Source organism: Spermophilus citellus (genome assembly GCF_964194105.1).
Source record: "Spermophilus citellus genome assembly, chromosome: 4".
NCBI classification, from domain to species: domain Eukaryota; kingdom Metazoa; phylum Chordata; class Mammalia; order Rodentia; family Sciuridae; genus Spermophilus; species Spermophilus citellus.
In genome coordinates, this window is record NC_138185.1 from 55,416,888 (window position 1) to 55,435,023 (window position 18,136).

Consider the following 18,136-nt stretch of genomic DNA (forward strand, 5'->3'; position numbering starts at 1 on the left):
AGACTTCTATGTTAACATGGCTTTTAGCCAGAATCTAGAAAAAGTTTGGCTACGCTATTCACAACATTCACCAATTTCCTAAAATTTAGAACTGGAAAAAACCTCAGATCAGGAGTAAAATCTGAACTACAAATTACCAATTTAAAACAAATAACGAAAACACTTAACTGGTGGAAAATAACAATTGTGAAAGTTCTTAAAGCTATCTTGAAAGATGCACATCATAACAACTGGGGAGTTCTCTCAAGAAATCTGGGATCTCTGAAGTTATAGATTTGAATCTTAAAAGATAGTGACTTCAGATTATTTTATTGGTTCTTTTGGTTATATATAACAGTAGAATCCATTCTGATGTAATTATAAAAGCATGGAATATATCTTATTCTAATTAGGACCCTATTCTTGTGGGTGTACATGATGGTGAGATTCACTGATGAATTCATATATGTACATAGAGAAATTATTTCAGATTCATTCCACTGTCTTTCCTATTCCTATCCTACTCCTATCCTACCTCCTTTCCCTTCATTCCCCTTTGTCTAATCTACTGAATTTCTATTCTTCCCCTTTCCTCCCTTATTGTAGGTTAGCTTCCACAGATCAACAAAAACATTCAACCTTTGGCTTTTGGGGACTGGCTTATTTCACTTAGCATGACAACACGGTATGATAGTCTCCAGTCCATCCCATTTACTGGAAAATATCATAAAGTCATTCTTCTTAATGGCTGAGTAATACTCCTTTGTGTATATACACTACATTTTCTTTATCCATTCATCTGTTGAAGGGCACTTGGTTGGCTTTACAGCTTATCTACTGTGAATTGAGCTGATATAAACACTGATGTGGCTGTGAAGATTATCTTTATAGCATCCTCTTTGCTTATATTCCGATATGCTTTCTTCAGTGAAAGAAAACTGAGATGTATAAGTACTTGCCCACAGAATAACACATTATTTTCTACCTGTTAATCTACCACATGCCCTAGGATAGTTGTGGTAATTATAAATTACTGTATTGCTTTACTTCCCTATTATAAAAGTTCATGTGAGTCAACATTTCACCTTAGAGAATCCCATATTAGGAAGAAAAATGTTTGAAAACTACTGATTTACATCAGTAGAACAGAAATGACTTTAAAAGTCATCATTTCAAAATCTTAACTGAGTCCAAATCCTACATCAGTAACAACTTTATAAAATGCAAAAATCACAGTCATTTGTAAGTCAGCAATTTGATTAAATTACTATAAATTTACTGGGAATCTACATGAAAAAAAATCCAAGAAATAAGACATTTTATAAATGCAATGTGAGTAGTATACATCTACTACCTTGATAGAAGATCAAACTTGATGAATATAGTAAGACAGAAAACAAAATACTATAGGATTTTAAAGTAGAAAAACTTTCTGGAAGGAATCAGTTCATCACAGACAACAGTGTTTGGTCTGGCTTGGGAAAGGTGAGCAAGAAAAAACTGGGATACAGGAAGAATGAAAAAAGGACAATCTTAATATCTTTATCCATATATATTCTCATCAATTCCCTTTAAACTATCAAATTAAAAAATAAGCTTAGCACTTGCTTAGTGAAAAGTGGTCCTAGGCACTATTCTTTAAGGAACCAAAATCTATTAATTTTTTAAAAAAGGACATGAACATTATTATTATATTATGTGGACAGACTAAAGACGGCTGTGGCCACTTCCAAGCTTAAAAACTTTCAATGGCTCTTCTTCACCTGAAGAACAAAGTACAAACTGCTCAGTGTTCAAGACAATCTATAATCTGAGCCGGGTTCAATGACGCACGCCTGTAATCCTAGCATCTTAGAAGGCTAAGGCAGGGAGGATCAAGAGTTCAAAGCAAGACTCAGCAAAATCGAGGCACTAAGCAACTCACTGAGACCTTATGTCTAAATAAAATACAAAATAGGGCTGAGGCTGTAGCTCAGTGGTCAAGTGCCCGAGTTCAATCCCTGGTATCCACCTCCCCCGCAAAAAATATTAAGAAAATCTACAATCTGGCATCAAGATCTCTTTATCACCTTACCAATGACTATTTCCAAAAACCTCAAATCTAGCCAAACCGTGGCCTATACACATATCTGATTTTCCTGTTTTAGTTATTTTGCTCCAATTGTTCTATGTGTAGTATTTTTTCCACGTCTGATATCCGAGTTCAAATATGAATTCTTCCAAGGAGCATACCCTGTTTACCTCTGAACTCTTCCTTGCCTGAACTCCCCAATCCATCATTATGTTCATTAAAGTGAGGAGATGAAAGTGTAAAAACTCTGTCATTATTTAAGACTTGTGTAAACTATGCAAAAGAAATGAAAACTCATAAGTGAGGTTCCAATGATAGACAAACGGAAATCGAAACTGACTACATTTGAACACCATTAGAAAGCCATGTGGATAATTCCAAAGATATATCATTAGTAGCAAAAGGTTTCAATTTATATTACAAAAGAATTCTGATATTTAAAGTCAATATGCCCTGTAATTTTGGTTGATATTTTTTTCAAAAAAAAATGTATAATGACTAATGAAACAAGTCAATTTCTACTCCAACATAAAAACAGTAAAGAAAACCTTGTTAAATCTAGGGAAAGGGGGCTGGGGTTGTGGCTCTTTGGTAGTGTGCCTGCCTAGCATGCGTGACACACTGGGTTTGCTTCTCAGCACCACATAGTAATAAATAAAGATCCATCAACAACTGGTATATAGTGGTAGAGTGCTTGCCTCTCATGCGTGAGGCACTGGGGTTTGTTCCCCAGTACCACATAAAAAAGAAAAAGCTAAATAAACAGAGCTATTAAAAAAAATCTAGGGAAAGAGTTCAAAGGTAATAAATATTTTATGTAACTAAATTCTAAAAATCAATCATAAAGAAATTTTATGCATAATTCCTCATGTTTATAAAACAGGGGAAAAAAGCATAAAAGACAGAACCAATTAACTCTAGCTACCATAAACAGATTTAGGGACATCTTATTAAACAAAATTAATACAGAGTCAAAGAACAGCATCACACCTATTATTTCTTGGAAGAGATGGACAATTGTCAAGACCATAAAATAAAACTGAGAAAATCAAAAAAGAATGGGAAGAGGTAATATAATTTGATTTCCAAAGAACATAACAATAAATCCATTCACAAATTTAGAAGTCACCTCTTCAGAAAACTTTACATTATTAATAAAACCACCCATTTCCAATTTACATAACAGACCCCAAATTTTAAATTAATAGCCTCACTTTTCAGAAAAAAAGCATTAAGACTCTAGCAATAACTCAGAACCAGCATTTGAATGCTATGAAAATGAAGAGCATTTAAATTTAACTTATTTCTCCCAGTCCAAGATACTTTTTGGAATCTCTAGTTCACCAGTGTAAATTGACTGCCTAAGTAGAAGTTGACTGCCTAAGTCTTGTCCTAACTAAAAGCTTTACTGCACTGAGAATCTAAGTTAATGAACTCTTCCTTACCCCTCCCTCCTTCAAAAAGTAGAGATTTCAGACAGTGAGGCAATGGTGATAGCATATCTAATTCACTCCAAAAAAAAAAAAAAAAAAAAATCCTAAATCATGGGGGAATGAGAAGGAGGAAAAGGAAATTCTACATAAAACCACACTTTCAGCATAGCTTGAATACAAAAAATGATGTGCTGCAAAACACTCCTAGCGAAAACAGAATAACCTAAGTCCAGCACTTGATCTCTCAAACTCTCACCCACCCTCACTCTATCACAAGGCTTGTGGCAAAGAGGCTAGCAAAGGGGGTCTAAGAGTTATTGTGAAGGACCATCAAAAATATTCAGTCATCCTAAATCTGAAAGTGCTGGAAAAAGTGTCTGGGTAGACTAGAACACAGACTACAGGGAAGGAATTTCAATATTCTCGTGATTTAAAGGACAAGGCATAATTTAAGATGCTGGAAACCATATAAAGAGATACTCTTTGAAACACAAAGCTCGTAAGGGGACAACAAGGGAACAGGTTAAAGAAAAATATCCTTTGGCAATTGTATGGTAAACCAAAAAAAAAAAAAAAAAAAAAAAAGAAGAAGAAGAAGATTTCAAGTCCTAAAAGACAAGAGAGAATCATAACATTGGAATTCTCCCAATCCATCTTCATCCATTAAAAGAGACAAAAACCATGGAAGAGGACTGTCCTACATGAAAGTAGAGGAAATTATTAATCTAGTAACACTGTAAAAATACCCTCAAAACATCAAAAGGAGCAAAAGAAAAGCAAAGACTAGGAAATCAGGAGCAGAATTTGACACATAGCAAGTGGGGAACTCCCAGAAAAAAACAATCTCAAAGCAGGAAAAAACTAAGCCAATACTCCAAACAGAATCAGACATATACAAACAAGCATTTGAGGATACCAAAACAACTTTGAGGGCCTGGGAATGTGGTCAGTGGTAGAACACCTGCCTAGCATGCGTGAGGCACTTAGGATAATCCTCAGGGCCACATAAAAATAAACAAAGGTATTATGTACATCTACAACTAAAAAAATAATAATTAAAAAAACCACAACCTTGAATCACAAAGCTAAAAACTAAAAACAGAATATCAAAAAATACAAAGAAAAATTAAAGAAGTTGACTGCATTCTGATGAGAAATGAGGGAGGGAATACGAAATTATTACAAAAATGAAGAATAAATTGCCAAATATTCTAGGCAAACGGACTCTAATGTGCTACCACATTCCACACCGCATGTGTTAAGAGCCACATTCATCCACATCTGGTGTTAAGCTTCATCTGATTTCTTTTTTTTTTTTTTTTTTTGGGGGGGGGGGTTGGCGGGGACAGGGGTTCGAGGGATTGAACTCAGGGACACTCAACCACTGAGCCACATTCCCAGCCCTATTTTGTACTTTATTTAGAAACAGGGTCTCACTGAGTTGCTTAGCGCCTCACTTTTACTGAGGCTGGCTTTGAACTTGTGATCCTCCTGCCTCAGTCTCCCAAGCTGCTGGGATTACAGGCATGTACCACTGTGCCCAGCTGTTTCATCTGATTTCTGATAACTCATTCTATCATTTCACAATAACTCACAAGCCACAACACTTGGGAAACTCAGAAGCAAACTTCATATCTTTTTCATGGTAGAGCGTCATCTTTACCATGTACTATGTATTACATGACAATTTAACATGTCTAAAACCACACTACTCTTTTAATTAGGTTTATTAGGTTCTTATCCTTTCTTTTAATGTGTCAATGACAAAGTTTCTGAGTGTTGTTTACCTAACATCATTGATCTTATGAACTACATGGTTTTCACTGCAGGATTCTGCACAGCACAGCAACCTTTAGTAATAGATATGCCGTGTTACAAAACTGAGTGTAGATTTGTGGGTCAGTATACACACATATATTTCTTAGCTCTAACTGCTGAAATGAATGATTAGGAGGGAAAAATGACTCCACTGTATGAACCATCTTAGTAGACAGATATTGGTTTCTTATGTCATCCTCTACAAAAAGAAGCCAGGGCCCCTTAGAAAAGAGAATGATTCCAGGGTTTGAGCAGGTAAACTATAAGCCTGAAGTTTCTTATAATAGCAGGAAGTAGCAAAATGCCTGAAAAAGGATGGAGGAATGTCAAAAAAAAAAAAAAAAAAAAAAACAAGAATCAACAGGATGGAGCTCTTTTATTGGCCAAAGCAGAACAATTTAAGTAATAAAATAAATGATAGCATCATATTATAACCTACAAAATAAAATAAGTATCTGTGAGTCTGTACTGATATAAATGAAAAGAAATTATGAAGTAATATCTTTTTTTGGAGGGAGGGATTGAACCCAGGGGCACTCAATCACTGAGCCATATCCCCACTCCTAGTTTGTATTTTATTTAGAGACAGGATCTCAGTGAGTTCTTTAGGGTCTCACTTTCACTGAGGCTTTGAACCAACAATACTCCTGCCTCAGCCTACTGAGCTGCTGGGATTACAGGTCAGCCTTCTGAGCTGCTGGGATTACAGGCGTGTACCACCACACCCAGCAAGGATCTTTTCATTTCAGAAGAATTTCAATTGATAAATAAGAAAGGAACAGGAAACTACAAACCCACCATTAGGAAAATAATTACAGTACTAATTATTGCAGATAAATTCTATCAATAGATGCCATAAAGAATGGATGAAAGTGTGAAAAGTAATCGGATATTAGCATGGCCTTAAAAGAAATGGGAAACCTGCATAGCCAAGAAATACATCCAAGAATATACTTATCAATTACAAAAGAAACTGACTTTACAGGGGAGAAACCAGTAGACACCACCTTAATTAAGTGAACAAGATTAAGAGTACCATGAATAAGACACTGACATCATGTACCCCTAATATGAAACATCTTCTGACAAAATAAAATTCCTTCAGTGGTATTACTGTAAAAAAGCATAATAATCAGAGAAATCCAAAGAGACAATCTAGAAAATAATGACCAATACTCCTCAAAAGCAAAGGTCATAAAAGACAAGGAAAAAACAAGGTAAGATCATATATTTGAGAATAAAAGACACAATGAATAAATCTAATCATGGATTAATCATAATAAACAAATTAATCATAATAAATCTAATCATGGATTAGATTCTAAAACAAGAAAGTGCTACTAAGAGAAAAACTTATGAAATTCAAACAAAGACTTAAGTTTTGTTAATGGCACTATACCAATATTACTTTCCTGGTTTTGATAATTACAGTATGGTTATGTAAGCTGAAGAAGTTGGGTGAAGAATATACACAATACACTTTTTTAATATTTATTTTTTAGTTTATTTGACACACCTTTATTTTATTTATTTTTATGTGGTGCTGAGGATCGAACCCAGGACCTTGCACATGCTAGGCAAGCACTCTACCGCTGAGCTCCAGCCCCAGCCCCAGCCCCAACAGTACACTATTTTTACAATCTTTTTCTAAGTCCAACATTATTCCATAATAAAAAATTTTAACATCTTTTACTGAGGGGAATATTTTAAAAAGGAATACTCATGGTATTAGTCTAGTTTATACAAAAACTAAGTAAATAATGACAATTCAAAATGTTTCATCAAAGACATATTATCCCATTGTTTTGTTCCAATAGTAATATCCAACTTATTATAATGAAAAGAACAGAGTAAATATTTACAGTTTGATTGTTGAGACATAAATTACAGAAGATACTACAGAATTCAGTACCATTTCATAGTTTCAAAATAAGTGAAACACTACACTATTCAGTAATATGTTATTTAAAAATAAATGAATGAGAAAGGATAAATCCTAACTTAAAATGATTAACTTTGAAGAAGGAAAAGGGACAGTGAGACTAAGATTCCCACTGCATTCTTCCTGATAGTTTTCACGAACATTATTCACTCTTATCATTTTGTATGCCTGATATATTTCATCATTTTTAGCCACTACTGAAGAACATTTTTAATACTGGGGGCAACAGTCTCCTCTTAGGGAAAAAGAAAAACTTAAATTCAGATTTTTTTCTCTTCTTCAAAACTTAACATTTTAGCTTAAGACTATCTAATTGAGAATAAAATATTTGAAATTTTTAATTTCTATTTTCTAAGGCCAAACACTGAATACCTTGAGGTCATCTAAAATAGGGTCCCCTGCCTTACCACAGACAAGTCCTTAAGATTAAGTTCTCTCAGTTCCCTGACCACCTCATACCTTCACTTCCATCTTACTTCAAATGTCATTTCCATAGCCAAATCCCTAAACCATCTCATTATCAGGATCTGTTGCACTTTTACTAGTAAATTCGTACATCCTACTCTAACTCCATCATTCCAGGGCACTCTCTTCTCCCAGGTAAACTTTCTGTCATCTCTCAAATCTGATTTTCCTTCCATACTTCTTATTTCAGTAAACAACTTGTTGATTCCCCAAATGCATAAGCCATGATCCTCTAACCATTACTCCTCTTTCTCTTTCACCTTCAACATGTCCTCCATCATTAAGTTCTTTAGCTCTATTTCCTATCTTTCTCTCAAATCCATCTATCTCTTCAGTCCTCCTCTTAATACCATAGTTCAAAGCTCCTAATTAACCCTTTTCAAACAATTTAACACTCTCCTAATCATTCTCCCTGATAACTAATCTAAACTCTCTCCAAATAATTCTCTCCACAATGCCAACAGCATTTTTTTTCCCTTTTTGTGGTGCTGAGGACTGAATCCAGGGTCTCACACACAATAGGTAAGCACTCTACTACTGAGCTACAACCTCAATCCAGCTAACAAAATAACCAAATTAACACAATGGTTACAAACAATTCAAATCCAGTGATTTCTAGTTGAGAAACAAATATTCTTTCTATTATACACTGTAACACTTTACTTTCATTTAAAAAACTTAATGAAAATTAGGTATAGCAAATGTAACAAAGAGTGTAAAAGGATCTAGATATTACCTCATTTTATAATTAAAGTGATGCCCAGGAAGCTTATTATTTGCAAAAGAACAAAACACTATAAAACAGCAATGCCAAGATTAGACATTTTGATGTTCTTTAATTGCATACTTTAATCTCAAAAATGAGGCTATTTAAATTTTAAAGCTGCAAAACTTTTTTATTTCATCTAAAAATGGAGTACAGGAACTGCCAATTTAAACATAAAAGTTTCCACAAAATTAGTTAAAATGTTGTAACAAACATAACAATACTTAACTATGGTATAAGAGCAATAAAGATAACATTAAGTCATTATTATTATACATTATAAATAAGATATGACTATCAACCATATTCAAGGCACTATGGAACTAAGTATGTAAAGAACTATAAAATAAGATTCCTACTCCTTAGAAACTTAAAATGTTTTGGAAAACAAGACACAACAAGTGCAGAATCAAGTAAAAGTAGTTAATTAAGTTTATTAACACTTTCAAAGGAAAACACTTTCTCCTAACAAGTTTTGGGAGCTTAAAGAGAAATTACAACTTACCATTTGAGGAATCAACATAAAATTTCTTAAAGTGAGAGACTGAAAGGACCTTGAAACAATGCAATTCCAGGAAATTCCAGTATCAACAGCATACCTTAATGTGGAACATCAAAATACTGATAGGTAGTAGAGAAAAACCTACTTATTAAAAAAAAGAATCTATGAATTCATATCGGTAACAAAATAAGCAAAGGAGAAGTCTTTACATTAGAAGAGAATGCCAACTAAATAACACAGAAGAAATGACAGAAAAACACCATTCTACAACCACTGTAATAATAACTGATTCAAGTGAGAATCACCATTGAAGGCTAAACCCATTATGTGAATATTTTAGGGTGGATAAATATTTACACAGTCTCAAAGTGTCTCCCAAAGATTATTCAATAACAACAAACAAGATGATAACACCCATTATAAGGGAAAAAACTGAAAGGAAAACTTTGAGTGATCCAAATAAATACTACCAACATGGTTAAAGTGACATCATACTGCCTGCTGATGTGATGAACTAAAGATATATCATTATTTACATGGGATTCCTGCCAAAAAGGCATAACCTGAATGTAATTATAAATAAGCAAAGGAATAAATCCAAACTGACATTCTACAAAACAAAAGGCCTGTACTCACTCTTCAAAACTATTAATGTCAGGAAAAAACCGAAAAAGTTTGGAAGAACTGTTTCAGATTTAAAGAATATAAGAACTACGACAATGAAAATGCAACATATACTATTAGAATGGAAAAAAATACTAAAGACTATTATTGGCACAACTGGATAAATTTCAATATAAACTGTACAAAATAATAATATTGAGTTTCTTGAATATACATACTGGGAATATATAAGAATATGGCATTGTTCTTATGAGACACCATTACGACAATAAAGAAAATAAAAAACTAAAATGTAATAAAGATAATTACAACAGGAAAAAGAAAAAAGGGAGGGGAAAAAAGGAGATCTAAATAGTAGATTCCTGATACCACATTTTAATATGATACACTCAATGATCCTATATGTTTAATATGTCGTTGCCTTGTTAGCAACATACATAGTACATTAATGCAGCATTTCCAGCCATCTGTAATGTTGCTCCTTAGATGATGTGCATCTGACTTTTACTGAATAAATGTACATCTTTAGAATACTCCAGAAGATGTAATCAAGGAGCTTCAAACAGTAAATAAAATTATCTGTCTCGAGACTCTGAGGTCACTCTGAAATATAAAAAATAATAAAACAAATGTTAGTGAGTCTAGGTAACAAGTATACAGGAGTTCATTATACTACTCCTATAATTTTCACTAAATTTCAATTTCTTAAAAAAAAAGTGTTCTGTCAATATTAAAACTTTACTCTGGGAAAATTAAGCCATTTCTGAAAGGAAAAGAATACACAAACCAATCTTAATTCCTAGCTTCTCTCCCCTTCCCATCACAATCCATGTCATCAAATTAGGTTTAACAGCAAACAGAAAGGTTTTCAGTATCAGAATATTTTGCTAAAGTAATCCCAAACTCGCAAATGAGATATGCTCCAAAAGACCATTTGTAAATTAACTATTTGAATGTAGAATGATTTTCTACTATTACAAATGATAGTTAGGTTCCTAATGCGGCCACAGAAGCTCTTCAATAAACCATCATTAGCAATACAGCTGAATAAGTAGCATATTTTGTGCACACTGTGTTAAGTCATACCAAGTTTCCCCTGACTTGTAATCTTTCTGAAATAACTAATAATAAGTTGGGTGGATAAATATAAGGAGGAAATAAAGTCTGGGGGTGGGGAGTTTTGGTCAGTGAGGTACAATAGGAATATATATTTCAAAGTGGAAATATAGCTCTCAGACAGGATGGCTACTCACTGCCTAGCAAAAAGGCAAAATGAAATCTCAGGAACTGCCATTGATCCTCAAATCCTCAATCCTCTCAGATTTCTTCCTTTATAATGCTGATGGTAAGGTATTAAAATTCATATACAATGTAGAAGGCAAGACTTATAATCAAGAAAAATATGATTTTTAAAGTCTGATCTGGGAAAACTAGTCAATGGCTAGTTATTTCAACTGATTTGATAACTTTCACTTACTTTAACATTTACTGAGAATTCACTTAGTGTCATGCACTATGATTGGCTGGTGTGTACTTAGTGTATCAGAACAGCAAGCTGGTTCCTGACATAGGAGCTTAACCTAGCAATATCAATTCCAATACCCTAAATACTCTAAAATGGGATTTATTCTCCAAATAATGTACACATCTAAGGCTCTTGAAACACCCAAGAGAGGAAAAACTTTGAAGAGGATAAAACGAGAATCTCATATGGGATGCCATTTGAGCTAGGACTTAAAGTTAAGTAGTTCAGTAAGTATATGAGCAAGGAATCATTCCAATCACTGGGGGGGGGGGGGGGAACATGAGCAAAGATTCAAATATTTACTGTCTTCCACAGTGTGCTGTTAATGCCTAGGGATACAGCTGTGAACAAGTCAGACAAGGCTTCTGCCTTCATGGAGTTTACATTCACATAATGAGAAAAATCATAAATAAGCAATAACTAAACAAACCAGTTAAGTACAAATTATGTAAGTTTAAAAACAAAGTATATAAGAAATAATATGTGTAAGAAAGTAAACTAATGGAGTATAACAACAGACTGGATGGGGTCACAGTAGGCTTCTAGGAAGTCAAGTTTGGGCCAAGATCCAATGTGTTTGACCGAACCAATCATATGAAAGCTGTCCCAAGCAGGTATTACAAAAAAAGTGCAAAAGGTCCTACAAGAGGAAAGGACATAGAGAACTGAAGGAGCACAGAAAGGCCCTTGTGGTTGGTATTCAATGAATGACAGGAAGAATGACAAGAAGAAAAATCTTTCAGGCCTTAAGCCACAAAAAGGGGTATAGGCTTTATTTTTAGAGGAATATCAAGTCACTGAAAGATTTTAAGGAGAGAAATAATACCTAATTTAAGCTCTTAAAATAATCCCTAGAGCTACTGCGTGAGAAAGAATTTGGGTGAAATAAGAACCAAGAAGCCCACTTAGGAGGCTATTGCAGTAATTCACCCAAGAGATAATGATAGCTTAAAACAAAGAAGTGGCAGTAAAGACCAAGAGCAGCAGAATAAATTGGGAAGATACAACAGGACTTGAGGAGGGATTGAGTTTGAGAAAAAAAGGAAAGAATAAGTAATAACATGAGTTTTTAGTTTTGAATATTGTCATTTACTGAGATAGGGAAGGCCAGCAGAGGCAGAAGGGTTTGGCATGGGAAGGCTGCAGGAGAGGAAAAATTAGCTCTATCTTAGCCATGTGATTAATATGTTTAAGATTCCAACTATATGTACAAGTGGATATTAAGCTCAAGAGAATTCAGGGCTAGGGAAATAAAAGTTGAAGGCATCAGCATGAAAATACACGGAAAGACAGGTTGGATTCACATTATGACATGAGCTATGGACTAATATTTACAAAGGCTGTAATGGTGACAGTTATAATAGCAGGGAAATCACTGCATGCTATACGGTCACTGTGCTTTGCAATATACATCTCATTTAATCCTCTCAAGAACTCTATGAACTAGGTAATGTTATCACTATTTTATACACTGATTCTCAAAGAACCTGACAAAAAAACAGAATAAATAGAGTGATTATTTTCACTTAACAGTTTGATTTTTAGAGGCCAATCTCTTATCCCTTCCATTAGGGCCTGTTGATCTCTCATGCCTTCAAAGTTTTTTTTTTTTGTTTTGTGTTGTTTTGTTTTAAGAAGAAATGACATGTCATCAATTTTAGAAATAACAATTTCAATCTCTTATATAGATGGACTGCTGGTGGGTGATGGTAAAAGGTGAGAGAGGCAAACACAGTATTACTCAATGCAAGAGCACCTTGTTTTAATAAGGCCCCAAAGTTACAAGTTATCCTACCAGGTCAAAAAAGAAGCAGCTCTTTGTTTCAAGGAAAACAAATCATACCTCAAATGAGTCCAAGTCAACCTGCATGCTGCTGTTAACAAAAATGACCAGGTAAAAAGGTCTAGCTCATGCACAATAAATTCACCACCCACTATTAAAAACATTGTGTGTACCTTTGTTCATAATGCATTTTTTTAAATTCCTAGTTTTATTTTTTAAGAAAATAAAATATTAACTCAAGACAACCATAGGAAGGTGTCTTATTAGAAGTCTGATTAATTAATGAGTGTTTAAGTAACAATTCCTCTGGCTTTCTGCATCATCAGTTATTAAAGTGATGAAGTAAATTACCCATCATTATATATCAATGTCCAAATAGGGTAGTCTACCTCACATCCAGGCTAACTTTTTAGCCTGTGCTTATGATTTCATCTTCAGTAACAACTAAGACAATATTAAATAATATTAAATTCAGTAAATATCAATTAAATTAGTAATCATCAAAATTTATAATAAAACATCTCTAGCCAACATATATCCTATACTATGCACAGTACTAATTAAAAAATGGGTGTATAGTCTTAATTATAAAAAACTGGACAAAGGTTCCATTTATTAAAGGATACACAGATGAAGTTATACATAAATCAAACAATTTAGTTTCACAGACCAGATGAAATGAAGTATAAAAAAAATTCTAAATCACCTACAAAGTAAATTATTTTTAAATATACTTAATCAAAACATTTTTCTAATTTCAAACTTTAAATACCACATCTGAAGACAGCTCTCAGAGAAAACTTCTAAGAGACATAATTTACTAAAGAGTAGGCCAACTATTTATATTTAACTCTAATTTTTTTAATTTTTTAATTTTTTTTAAGACATGCCACAGACTGACAAACAATATTGCAAGTCATGTTTTGTTGGGCAGGGGGGTATAGATGGACAGTGTGCCTTTATTTTGTTTGTTTATTTTAATGCGGTGCTAAGGATCGAACCCAGTGCTTCGTCTAGCCCCTTAACTCTAACTGAAAAAAAAAAATGGGGGGAGCTTATGGAAATTAGAAACAAACTGTGATTGTAGATCCAAAATCTAAACATTTTATGTATTTTCTAACAAGAAATTTAAGACATTGAGATATTTTATCCAAAAGAAATATATAAGCATTCTCCTGTATTAATATATAAAATTCTTTTGTCCAAAACACTAAACATCTATACTGGACACTTGGCAAAGAATGCAGGGACCATACGTAATCTTCATAGGAAGGAAGAGATGAAAGCAAAGAAGGATGGAGGGAGATAAGGCAATATGCATTTTTGTATAGTAAGCCTTAGGCAGAGCTAGGAACTAGAAACTTTTACACTCATTATCTCATTTAAATTCTAAAGCAAGTAGTGTATTGTCTTCCCATTTTACAGAGGTATTTCATAACTCTGTCAGTAGTGAAGCTAGTATCTGATTCAAGATCTGACTACAAAATCGAATAGTCTTCCATTATGAGGGCTTGCAAATCAGCATGACATATTAAAGAACCTCTAACATGAGGTTATCTAACTGAAAAACTGATTCGATTTCCATATTTAAACTTCTCTTATTATTTCAACAATGCAAAAGAGAAGGCACTCAATTCTCAATTTACCAAGACCATTCAGATTTTCTTTTTAATCTAGGAAAAAAATAATGGTGATTATTTTCAAACCACAAAGCAGTATTCTCCTTGTCCCTTCACTGATAAAACTTACACTAGACTTTGAAACATCCACATGTTCCATGAATACATCTTTCAAACCAATAAAAGGGATATATGATCTGAATATAAGACAGACTATTTGAAATTGAAATGCCTCCAGGATCCATGGCCATCATCACTGTATACATTAAATTCCTCTTGCCAAACTAAAAGCAGTAGAGGGAGGAGAAAAAAATGGCTTTCCAAAATTGACAAGCATGTTACTTTCCACTAACAAATTTCCTAAATCAAAAACATAGGTTCCCTCTTCCTAAATCAAAACATAAAATCTAGTGAGAAGATTTGACTAGACTACATCAAACTTCAAAATTATGTTCTAATAAACATTTTTATAATTACTTAACCACCCTCAGAATATTAGTTAAATATTTCTCTTTGGTAGTCATAATTAATGACACTACTATTAACTGAATATCAATAAACTGCACTGCACTATAAATGGAAAATACAAAGCTATAATGAAATTGCTCTGAAAAATATAGCTCTGCCATTTGAGACAACTCAAATTTTTAAAGGACATTTCCAATTACACTTACCCATGCCCCCAAATAATTTTTGTCACACATAGCCACATGGACACATAAAATATTCTACACAGTTAGCAAGGCCCTAAACAACTTGGCAAGACCCTGTCTCAAAAAATTAAAAAAGGGCTAGGGATGTGGCTCAGTGATTAAGTGCCCCTAAGTTTAATTCCCCTACTGGGGGTAAAAACACAAACAAAAAACCCTTTACACAGATGAAAACTATTCTGGAACTAATTTAACATGGTGACATTATAATTATTATTTTTGAGACTCAATAAGCTATTTTCTTTCCTCTAAACACCCCCCCCAATAATGTAATTTTTAAAAACAGGACAAGTTAAGTTTAACTTTAACACCCTTTTCCTAACATGAAAAGGGCCATAATTTTATATGTAACTATAGTGTGAATTAAATTAAATAGGTAAGCAAAATAATTGTGTTCAGAGAGGTTCACTATTACTTCATAAGCATTGACAGCTTTAGTAAATAAATAAATATCACTTGGAAGCACTCTTAGAATTAAGAATCTACCTCCAAATTGCTAGTTGTACCTTTTCAGAAGACTTTCAATATTATAACATTATTATCTCCACTTTGCAACTATGTTTAATAAAATTAAAATAAAGGTGATTCCAGTGTCTATGAATGCACTACCATATACAACAAATATTCATCTGTTTCATGTGACATACAGACATGTTTATAAACATGACATTTGTATAAACATAATATTTAATATAAACTATAAATTCTATAAAGCATTAGTAAAACACTTGACTCTGTAAAAACTGCCGTTTACAGAAGTAATGAATGAAGATAGACAACAAAACAAACATACATACAAAAGCCATAATAGTACAATAGTTATTTTTATCCTCACTTCCTAAGTTCACATTATTTTTCTAAATGTCATTTTTGTATGTTTTAAAAAAAAACTACTTTGTTTACCTTTTCCACAGACTGTTCAGTACTGCCAAGGTAACAAAGATTTTTAAACTGACAACTAGAGTACTTAGCAGTTGTCAAAACAACACAGCTGGATTCTTAAAGGGAAAGTACTCTTGTGTAATATATACCTAATTACAGCTTTAGAGAACCTCTGCTTTATATACTAACAGATGATACAAGACACAAGGGAAACATGCTGTGCTAAAAACTTGGAAAATGTTAGACAACATTTGTTTTAAAATACGTATACCATTGTTAACACATCACAGCAGGTCTTTCTAAAAGCAGTAACTGAATCCCAATCTCCCTAAAATACAGGTTCACACTATGATGTACTCAATCTACACACAGTTTCCCACTAGATCATGACAGGAGGCTCCTTTCACAGCTCCGAAATCTATTTCAGGTCTGAGCAACAATTTTATAGTTATATTTATTGGGTGGGGAAAAGCATTTTTTCCTAATTCAGAAATGCTCACCTTCCCCAAACTTATTTGAACTATCCTCTATTTTTAACCCTCAATGTTCAAAGACAGATGATACCGAATCAAAAGGCAAAGTTTCTACCACACACCATGATCCCGTGCTGGGACATATTTGAATGCCCCCTCGGTTCCCGCGACGCGACTCCCTAAGCTGTCGAATTCCGCACCCGCAGGTGCCCTCAACCCAGGCCCGCCCCAAATAAGGACCCCGACACTGGCACACACACGCACGCACGCACAGTTCAGACCTAAATGTTTCTCCCTGTTAGACCAATGTCCTCCCAAAGCAGAAGCGGGGGAACTTCTTCCAAGTCCAACAACAGGGTAGGACGCGCCCCGCACGAAGGGGGTCAATCCCTTCGAAGAAATCCTCGGCCTCCAAGAATAAGAGAAAGAAACCGAGAGGCTTCGAGGCTCCCAAGGAACTCCTTCAACTTTCAAGAAGGCTACGTCCACCACAGCTCCCCGGACCCAGAGGCAGTGCGCGCTCCGGGAGGCTGCAAGCGTCGAACCCGCGCGGCCGAGCCTCCCCGCGCCCGCCCCGCAGCGCTCCTTCAGACCCCCCCCCCCGGGTCCGCCCTCGGGACACCCCGCCCCCACCTCGCCCCCGGGCGCCAAGCCCCTCCTCAAGGACCCCAACCCAAACACCACTCGCCACCCCTCAGTACCTTACCTGCCCAGCCGCCGTGCACCCGCAACCCCGATCCTCTCCCAGTAGCACAGAGGCTCGTCTGGGGGTCCCCGGAGCCCTGCGGGCGCCCCTCCTCGTCCGCGCTGCCCCCCGCCCCAGAACCCTCACCCCAGCCCTACCTGGCCCCCACACCAAGACACCGCTCCCTCCAGCACTGCCGGCTCCGCAGTCCGCGGCCCTCACCGTATCTCCGGCACAGCTGGCGAGCGTGCACACGCCGCAGCCCCGGCCCGCCACAGCACTCCGCGCCGCCCAGAGCCGCCTCCTTCAGCCCGGGACTCGCCGGGACATCGGCGCACGGATCCCCACACCGGGGCTATTTTTAGGAGACAGGCCTCGGCCAGACCGGAACTTGTTCCTTGCTGCGCGCGTGCGCACTCCGCCTTCCAGCTCGGTGTCCCTCCGCCAGCCTGGCCTTTTCCTTACTGCCCCTCGGCTCCCTCTCGTTTCTCCCTTAATATTTCTGTGTTAATTTCTCCTCTTGGTGCGTCCAGAGTACATAGAATGGGGAATACGGAGGTGCGGGCAAAAGAGTCACACTATTTAGGAACGATCACTATTCCACAAGGACGTGAGGGCGGACTATGTTTTTCCGGATGGGTGAAGAAAAAGATCACCCGACACAGGAAGGAGATGACGGCGGTTTGGCGCCGGGGATACAGGCTGGAGCTCGCTTCCCTCAAAAGGACCGTGCTCTCCTGGAAGGGATACTGGTCACTTGATGAGGGCCTGGGCGCCTCCCAGGGCGGGGCGGCCCGGCAGCGTCGCGTCCGGCCACCCCCGCCTCCCCCGCCGCAGCCTCCCTGACCAGCCAGCAAGA

At 35.9% G+C, this 18,136-nt stretch overlaps 1 protein-coding gene across 8 annotated transcripts in view; it reads right to left on the reverse strand.

The window, feature by feature from the left end:
- The window catches only part of MEF2A (myocyte enhancer factor 2A), a 159,114-nt gene extending 141,485 nt beyond the window's left edge, over positions 1-17,629 (reverse strand). For 2 of the 8 annotated variants that reach the window (XM_081288997.1, XM_081288998.1), the window contains exon 1: positions 17,436-17,595. The gene's annotated coding sequence lies outside the window, so the exon portion shown is untranslated. Of the gene's footprint in view, positions 1-17,435 lie in introns of all 8 variants that reach the window. The other 6 variants (XM_081288992.1, XM_081288996.1, XM_081288993.1 and 3 more) reach the window with 5 other exon arrangements.
- Positions 17,630-18,136: the final 507 nt, after the last annotated feature.